An 8,865-nucleotide genomic window follows, 5' to 3' on the forward strand; every position below is an offset into this window, starting at 1 on the left:
ATCTATCTATCTATCTATCTATCTATCTATCTATCTATCTATCTATCATCTTCATAAAGGATAGATGCAAGGTCAGGGAATAGAAGAGAGATATAAAAAAACCCAATATGCTGTTTAAAAAAATTCAGGAGGGCAAAAGTGAGGAGGGAGCTGAGGTAAGTTAGGAAAGCTAAGAATAACAAAAGAGATTAAGTCTAATCAACCAGCAATTGTTAAGTATTTATTATGTTCCAGGCCCTGGTGTCTTAATTAGCTGGAGTCAGACCTGACTAGATGACTGGACACAAAGAGTAGTTATTGATGGTTTGATGTCAAATTGGAAGACAGTCTTTGGTGGAGGACCTCAGGGTTCTGCTTGGCTTTGTTCTTTAATGTTTTATTATTGACTTGGATAAAAGCACAGAGAAAGTCTTTGTAAGATGCCACAAAGCTGGAAACAATGATTAAACACAGAAAGAGAATCATCTTGACTGAGTGGAACACTAAACCATTTCAAACAAGATGAAGTTTAGTAGAGATAAATGTAAGGTCTTATGCTTGGGTTGAAAAAAAACCCCAACATAACAAGTATGAGTTAAGAGAGACCCAGTTGATGAGCTGGGTGATGAGAAACGTCTGAGGTTTTCATGCCCTGCTACCGCATTAGGTATGAGCTGACAGTAAAAAGGGCAGCAAACCCAACTCAGAACTAAATAGTAATGTAATCTGGGTCTGGACTGCACACTTGAGAGCTTAGTGCAGTGCCTGGGACATTTTTTTTCAGTCTTTCTGTTGTGTCTGACTCTTTGTGACCCCATGGACTTTTTATCCACAGGGTTTTCTATAAGATACTGGAGTGCTTTATTTCTCCAGTGTGTCCCCATTTTACAGATGAGGAACTGAGGCAATTAGGAGTTAAATTACTCTGCCCAAGGTCATACAGCTAGTAAGTATTTGAAGAGAGATTTGAACTCAGATCTTCCTGACTTTAGACCCAGTGCTCTATCCACTGTACCACCTAACTGCTCCCAACCTGGCACAAGTAGGTGCTTAATCAATATTTATCATTTTTTTGTGTATTATATAACTTCCAGGAATAGTGAGATGAGAGGTGATAGTCCACCCTGGTCAGACTGTACGAGTCGTATTGTGGTCAGCTCAAGGGACCACAGTTTAAGAAGGACAATTGATAAACCAGAGGAAGTTTCTCTAGTTAATGTCATATGAGAACTGATTGCAGGAATGGGGGATGTGTGGACTGGAGAAAAGAAGACTGGGGGTGGTGGTGGTGTATAGACAAGCTGTCTTTAGGCAACTCAGGTGTCTAAAAAGATTAGGGTTACTCTATTTGGCCCCAGCGGACAGAATAAAGAATAATGGGTGAAATCTGAAAAAAAAAGCAAATCTATACTTGATGTATGTGGGGAAAATACACTAGCTAGGAGAGCTTTAAAATAGGTAATGATCTTTCTCCAGAGGTAGTAGGGTTCTCCTTATTGGGGCTAAATGAATTATGGGCCAGTGTGTTGCAGTAAGTGTGTGTGTGTGTGTGTGTGTGTGTGTGTGTGTCTTTGATGAGTTGAACTAGATGGCTGCTGAGGTCCTTATCCACTCTGAAATTCAGTGGTTGGGTGATTGTAAAGGAATTTGTATTTTATCCAGAGGTAATAGTGAGTCACTGAAGATTCTTGGATACAGCAGTGACATTTAACACTTTGTGGAGACTGATTTGGTGAGGGGAAAGACCACTTAAAAGGCTGTTGCAATAGTCCAGGTGAGAAGTGATGATGGTCTACATGAGGATGGCAGTTGTGTGAGTGGAGAGAAAGGGGACTGAAAGGCATCATAGATATTGACAGGAATTGGCAACTCATCAGATAAAAAAATATGTAGAATCGATCCTATATGGTATGATTTTCAATTGATACACTTACGATTTAAAAATTCTTTACCAGTGTTTTAATGCATGTTGAAAGCAAATGCTACATTTAAGTATGTTGCTGAGGTTAATGGATTACTTCAATTTCTTCTTTGCAAGGTTGTCACTTCAAAGTCATTTAGCATAACCACAAAGAAATCTGTAAAAATTTTGAGAATATAGCATTCCACATCCTCTATTAAAGTCCCCTGCTGATTCCTCATTGTGAGCAAGAGGTGACCTGGGGACCTTGACCTGAAAGCCTTACCTGTCATGGGTGGGATGGGGGGACCAAAACATAACTGGGACACAGTCAACTGAAGGGCTCAGAAAGTACTCAGGGAGAAACCATGGACCTTGTGACACACGACACTTTGGTGAATAGACCAAGGGACTCTAACTTATGTTGGGGAAGAGACTCGGTAACACAGATCCTTAGCACAGGAGGACAGATATACAATGTCAGTTCATCAAAGAATATTTAGGCTCATGCTCCATCAAAGACCTTTGAGGTACCCTGGTAGAATAAAAAGAGTTCTGAATTTGCACTCACCTTTGGAACAGTGTTTGAAACCTGGCTCTTCTCATTCACTAACTATGCAACCTTGGGAAAATCTTTTAACCTCCTTGACTCTAGATTTCTTCCTCTATGAAAGTATGGTAGTGGGCCTTTGGGAATTTGGAGATAAATTTTGGCTCAAGTTCTAATTTCTGCATGGGAACTGTCGCAATGTCTCAACGTGTTGTCAAAGGGAAATGTCTGTATCCCCGGAGGAGATAATTATGAATGTCTCCAATATGGCATCAGTAAACGTGCTTTCTTCTTTAATAGGGAGATATCTTGAATGTTCAGCTGAAAGTTTCATCCTTTAGTCTTGTTAGAATGCCTGGGTTTCTTCTGGACACATTGTCTACAGTTAATAAACCACCATTGGTCCTGACAGCTTTTCAATATTGGGATTAAGGATTGAGACTGAGGCTGGTTCCTTAAATATAGATTCAATAAGACCCAAAGAATGGGTTATTTAAAATTTTCATGGATCTTTTTGACCTTGTGAATGATTGAGGCCTTGGAACCTAGTCCTATTCTGTGTGGAACAATTTCAATGGGACGTGTCTCATCATTAGAATGACCTGGCTAAATATTTGTTGAGTTGAAATGACTTTTGGCAGCATGTAATTCAAACTTACGGTATGCAATAAAGAGTACTCCATTGTCTCTTTGCTACTTATGTGATCACTCACAATTTAATTAAATTCAATTTAACAAGGATTTATTAAGCATAAAAAGAGGAAAAAAACCCAGATGCCTATTGTCAAATTCTGGGGAGAACAACGCTAGATAACAGTGTATGTATACAATGTAATATATGCAACATAAATGTTATAAACAGCAAATATATAGAGTCAATATTTACAAACAACAAATAAGCACAAAATGTATTCAAATCAAATGTAAAGGAATTTTGTGGGGGTACTAACAAGTGGGGGAACCAGACAAGGTCACTCAACACATGAGCTGAATTGTTGGGGAAAGCTAGTGGTTCCAAGAAGCAGAGATGAGGAGGGAGAACATTGCAAGAATGGACAACATCCTGTGCAAAGTCATGGAGGTAGGAGGTAGAAAGTGGGTTTTCCTGTGCCTCAGTGTCTTCATTTGCAATGTGAGAGTAATAAGGCTTGTGACTCTATGGGGATGCTGTGAAGATGAATGAGATTATTTGGGTGACGCATTTTCAAGTGTTTTCATGTAGACTAGAACAGTGTTTTTATTCTCAAAGTACATTGCTTAGAAATGGACAGTGGAATCCTACATGAAACTGCACATGCTGGGAAGCAGCCTTTACTTCACCTCTTTCAATGACAAGGAGAGAAACCAGAGACTGCCATTTTGTTTAACCCATAACTTGAACCACATTCCCCTCTGCAACCTCCCCATGAATCTTGGTTCTTCTGTGAAACCTCCAGCAACAGTAATGTATCATCTCCCAGGGCTGCCCATTCCACTTTTGGAGGTCTTTGATTGTGACAAGGAGCTCCAATTATTATAATTGGTATGTTGGTATGAGTGGTTTTTCCTCATATTAGAGTTGAGTCTATTTCTCCATGGCTTCTATGTACTACTCTTAGTTATGTGCTTTGGGGCAGAGAAGGACTAGTCTAATCCCTCTTTCACATGACTGCCACTCAAATATTTGAAGAAAGCAGCAATTTTATTCCACTTAAGGCTATTTCTGTCTCACTTCCAAACTGCCCCAGTTGCTTTCACTGATCATCATGATCATCATCTTGGCATGAACTGGAGACCTTTCACCAACCTGGTTAGCCTCCTCTGCTCCCAGTACATCTTAGAAACGTCTTTTCTAAATTGCTGCCCCAGACCGAACCCAATAGTTCAGACATGATTTGACCAGGGCAGGGTTCAGTGGGACTACAGCCTTCTTATTACTGGATACTTGTTTCTCTTAATGCTTCTTAGGATTTCATGAGCTTGATGTGTGATCTACGATTTAATCAGGTTAGTGACTCCCTCAAGGAAAATAAAACTATCAGAGTCCAAAAACAGAAAATCCTTTTTTGCACCTTTTTGGTTGTTCCATTAAAAAAAACCCCAACATTTAAAATTGATTGAATCCACCCACTTCCTACCAGAGAGGGGCTGGAATTAAAATGAAGAATGAGGTATATTTGGACATGACTGACGTGGGAATTTACTTTGTTGGTATATTCATATTTGTTATGAGAGTTTCATTCATTCATTCATTCACTTACTTATTTATTTGTTTGTTTATTTATTTAAAGCAATTGGGGTTTAAGTAAATTGCCCAAGGTTACACGGCCAGTTTTTTGTGTGGATGTTAAGTGTCTGAGGCTGGAACTGATCCCAGGTCCTCCCAACTCTGGGCCTGGTGCTCTTACTCATTGCGCCACATAGCTGCCCCGAGTTTTATTTTTTTTTTGAAGTTGTTTAGTGGCGGTAGGCAGTTGGAAGGTGGGATACTAAATGCTTGTAAAATAAATAAACAATATATATTACGACAGTGTAAGTGGAAAGAACAAAACCCATAACTGAATAGCTCATAGAGTAACTAAAAATCTTGATGTTTAAAACTTTTTTGTTTTTATTTTTTTGTGTGCTTTCTTTTGCAACATGGCTAAGAGGAAATATGTTTTTCATGAGTTCACATGTATAATTGATATCAAATTGGTTACCTTCTCAAGGAGGGAGAGGGGTGGAGAAGGAGAGAATTTGGAATTCACAATTTTAAAAGTTGATTGTTAAAAAATTATGTATAATTTAGAAATATTTAACAAAATAAAAATATTTTTAAAAAGAGAGTTAAGAAAGTGAACTTCCTTGGGTGTTATAGAGCTTAATTTGTAGTCAGAAAGACTTGAGTTTGAATCTTACCTCAGACACATTAATTGAATGTGCCTGGGTGATTAACTTGGTTAAATTGTGAGTCTTTACTCCAGTTGTTGTGGTCTTTGGGGAAATTTAGGCTGGTATGTTTGCATATGTACATTGTGTACCTAATCTGTTCTATTGATCAAACTCTTATTTTTGAACCAGTACCAAATTGTTTTGCTAATTACTACTTTGTAGTTGAGCTTGAGGACTAGTGCTGCCATAATCCCTTTCTTATCACTTTTTTCATTATTTCTCTTGGGATTCTTGACCTATTACTCCCCCCACCCCCCACCCCTTCACAGCCCCAGTGAGATTCTTTCACTTGGTTTTTAATGGTGGTAATTGGAGGGTAAGGATATCTGGACACTAAGCTTTGTCATGTACAAGCCATCCCACTGGTATTCCCAATTTGATAGATTGTGCCTATATGATAGGCACATGTCCACATAAGGGGAAAATATGCATTTGTTCCCCCAGCTGTCTCTCCCCACTTTTGCAGTAATAAGTGGTTTGACTTCTCAGTGAATATATGGAATCAGTTAGGTCATAGGTTGGTGGCAGCAAGATGGTACAGTGGGCCTGGAGTCAGGAAGATGAGTTTAAATCCAAACTCAGACACTTCCTAGCTGTGTGAACCTGGACAAGTCACTTAACTCTGTTTGCCTCAGTTTCCTCACCAGTAAAATGAAGTGGAGAAAGGAGTGGCAAACCACTCCAGCATCTTTGCCAAGAAAATCCCAAATGGGGTCATGAAGAGCCAGATAAACCTGAAATGACTGAAAAACAGCAACAGGTCATAGGCTAGGGACTACACCTGAAATTTCCCTGATTTCAGGAAGTCATGGATGAAGGAACGTCCTCTACTAGAACAAGTCAGCTTGTTCTTTGTAACTTCTAGGTTTAGAGAGACGCCTAGAGTGTTGAATGACCTGTCCTGCATCACACATCCAAGTGTGTATCTGAGGGGGAGCTTGAACCCAGACCAACTCTTCTGCTACTCTTCCATGCTGCTTCTTGTTTCATAGGAACATAGATTCAAGCTGGAAGGAATCTCCAAAGTAATCTGCTCATAGGCTCTTAGACATTAAAGGCCAACCAGCCTAATTTCATTTTACAGATGAGGGAACTGAGATACATGGAGGTTAAGTGACTTATTCAATGTCACACATAGGAAGGGTCTGAGGAAGGGTTTGAACCTATGTCTTTCTGACTCCAAGTTTAGTGCTCTATGTCTTATGCCATGCTGTCTTTTTTCAGAATAGGAAACTGAGTCTCTGAGATGTTAAATGATTTGTTTTAGGTCAAATGGATAGTTGCTCAAGCAGAATTTAAACCCAGGTACTCTGAATTCCAAACTCAAGTTCTTTCCATTGCATTGCCCTGTGATTCACGTACTTTGCTGACTTCCCATAGTCACACGGCCAGTGTGGGTTCGGAATGGGGCCACAACCTAGTTTCTTTTGCTTCCAATGCCTGCTCTAGATGCTTTACATCTTGCTGCCTCTCAAACTAGAAAAATACCCAGGAAGAAATGCTTGGCAGCTCTTTTTTTCTCATTTTCTCTTTCAGTATTTTTCAAAGACTAATTAATTGGGTATTCTCTCCTTGTAATCCTGTCAACTGCTAAAAGTAAGGGTCACCTGTCATTATGTTGTAAGGCAGATACTTTTGTTAAAGGATGCCTAACTTAATGGCAACTCCTAATAACCACTGGTTGATTCCTAGCCACTTTTCATTGTGGATAAAAGTGAGGTACAATTAAAATCCTGGGGGTGGTGAGGAAGGATGGGAAGTCAGCAAAGTGAATGACAGGGGACTGGCTTTGTCATGCAAATGCTCTTCTCTGAGAGACTCGAATGGTCAAGCCTCATTTTCTTTGTGCTGAAATGAAATAAAAATCAAATGGACAGAATCTAATATGTGTACGGATAGCAGTAAGGATGAACTATGGCCTTCCTGGATTTCAATAGTGGACTATCCTGGCAGACTGTTGTAATCCTAAGGGTTGAAATGGGTTTATGCTCAAGTCACTAAGTACGCCAGTTGTATTTCTTTCTTTTTTTTCTTTTTGGAGGGGGGAAGGTAGGGCACTTGGGGTTAAGTGACTTGCCCAAGGTCACACGGCTAGTTTTTGTGTTAAGTGTCTGAGTTAGGATTTGAACTCAGGTCCTCCTGATTCCAGGGCCAGTGCTCTATTCAGTGTGCCATCTAGCCGCCCCAGAAGTTGTATTTCTCTATAGGATCTTTAGCACCTTAGTTTCCCTTATAAGGCAGTTAGTCCAAGCTTTTCCAGAAAGAGTGAATTAACCATGTTAATACAATAGGATAGTTTACCTGGTCTTCCCCAAATAACAATAGTAATAATAATAACGTTAGCCAGTGCTTCTATAGTGCTTCAAGCATTACAAGATGCTTTACCTATATTCTCTCCTTTGATCCTCACAACGATCCTGGAAGTTTGGTGCTATTACTATTCCCATTTTATGGAACTACCAAGACATTTTCTGAGAATGAGAGGCACGATGACGCAAAGCACAAAAAGGAGGCTGGAAGATGGAGGGGGGGTCCTACCTCTGACACATATTGGCTCTGTGACCTTGGGCCAGTCCATCAATGTCTCAGGCTCTTGGCAACTCCCTGATAGGAGACATCGATGGATATCTGTGATGATTGCTGCTCATCTGTCTAGGTCGAGAGAAGTTTTTTCTCCCAAAGTTTTCACGAGTGACGTCACAAGTCTAGAGAAAAAACAGGGATCATATACATTTCATTGGCTTATTATTAGTATCAAATGAGATCATATATCTGAAGTGAAGTTCAAATCTAAAACACTGTGTACATGTCATCATCATCATTCTCATATTCAGTAAAATCCAGTGGCTCGTGATTGCCTAGAAGATACAATTTACAAACCTTGTCTTTGGCTTTTAAAGCCCCTCACAAGCTGGTCTCTTCCTACCTTTCCAGTCTTTTTATACTTTACTCTATGCATTTAACCTACACGGAATTGCATGGTGTTCCAATCCAGAAACACTGGTCTTCACAACGCTGCCCCTCAACCTTCTCTCCCTGTGCCTTTTACTGGTCATTTGCTACGCCCAGGATGCCCCCCCTCCTTATCTTCTGGCTTTCCTGACTTGTTCAAGGCTCATCTCAAATTGTACTTTCTGTAAAAGCTTTGCTGAGATCGGCTGCTGCCGCTGTCTCCCTTCTAAGAGCGACGCCCCAGTCACGTGACGTTTCTCTCGCAGGTGCATCCTTCTTGGCGCCTCGTCGCCTTTGGGAGACCAGGAGCTTTTTGAGTCCAGGGAGAGCGCTGCTTTTGCCTTTCATTGTATCCTTAACACTTACCGGGTTTCCCCGATAATAAGACACTGTCTTATTATTTTTTTGGAAAGAAAAACACCAGAGGGCTTATTTTCAGGGGAGGGCTTATGTTGTCCTGCCTCAGCTCTCCTCCGTGGCACTGCTCTCAATGGCGCCAGCAAGCAAATCACTGGGGAAGAACAGGATGACGCGCTCACTGCTGCAGCTCTGATTGGATGCAGCTCGGAGC

This window comes from Petaurus breviceps, unplaced genomic scaffold (assembly GCF_028583685.1).
Source record: "Petaurus breviceps papuanus isolate PSGF00001 unplaced genomic scaffold, PetGlider_PUasm1.0 490, whole genome shotgun sequence".
NCBI classification, from domain to species: Eukaryota; Metazoa; Chordata; class Mammalia; order Diprotodontia; family Petauridae; genus Petaurus; species Petaurus breviceps.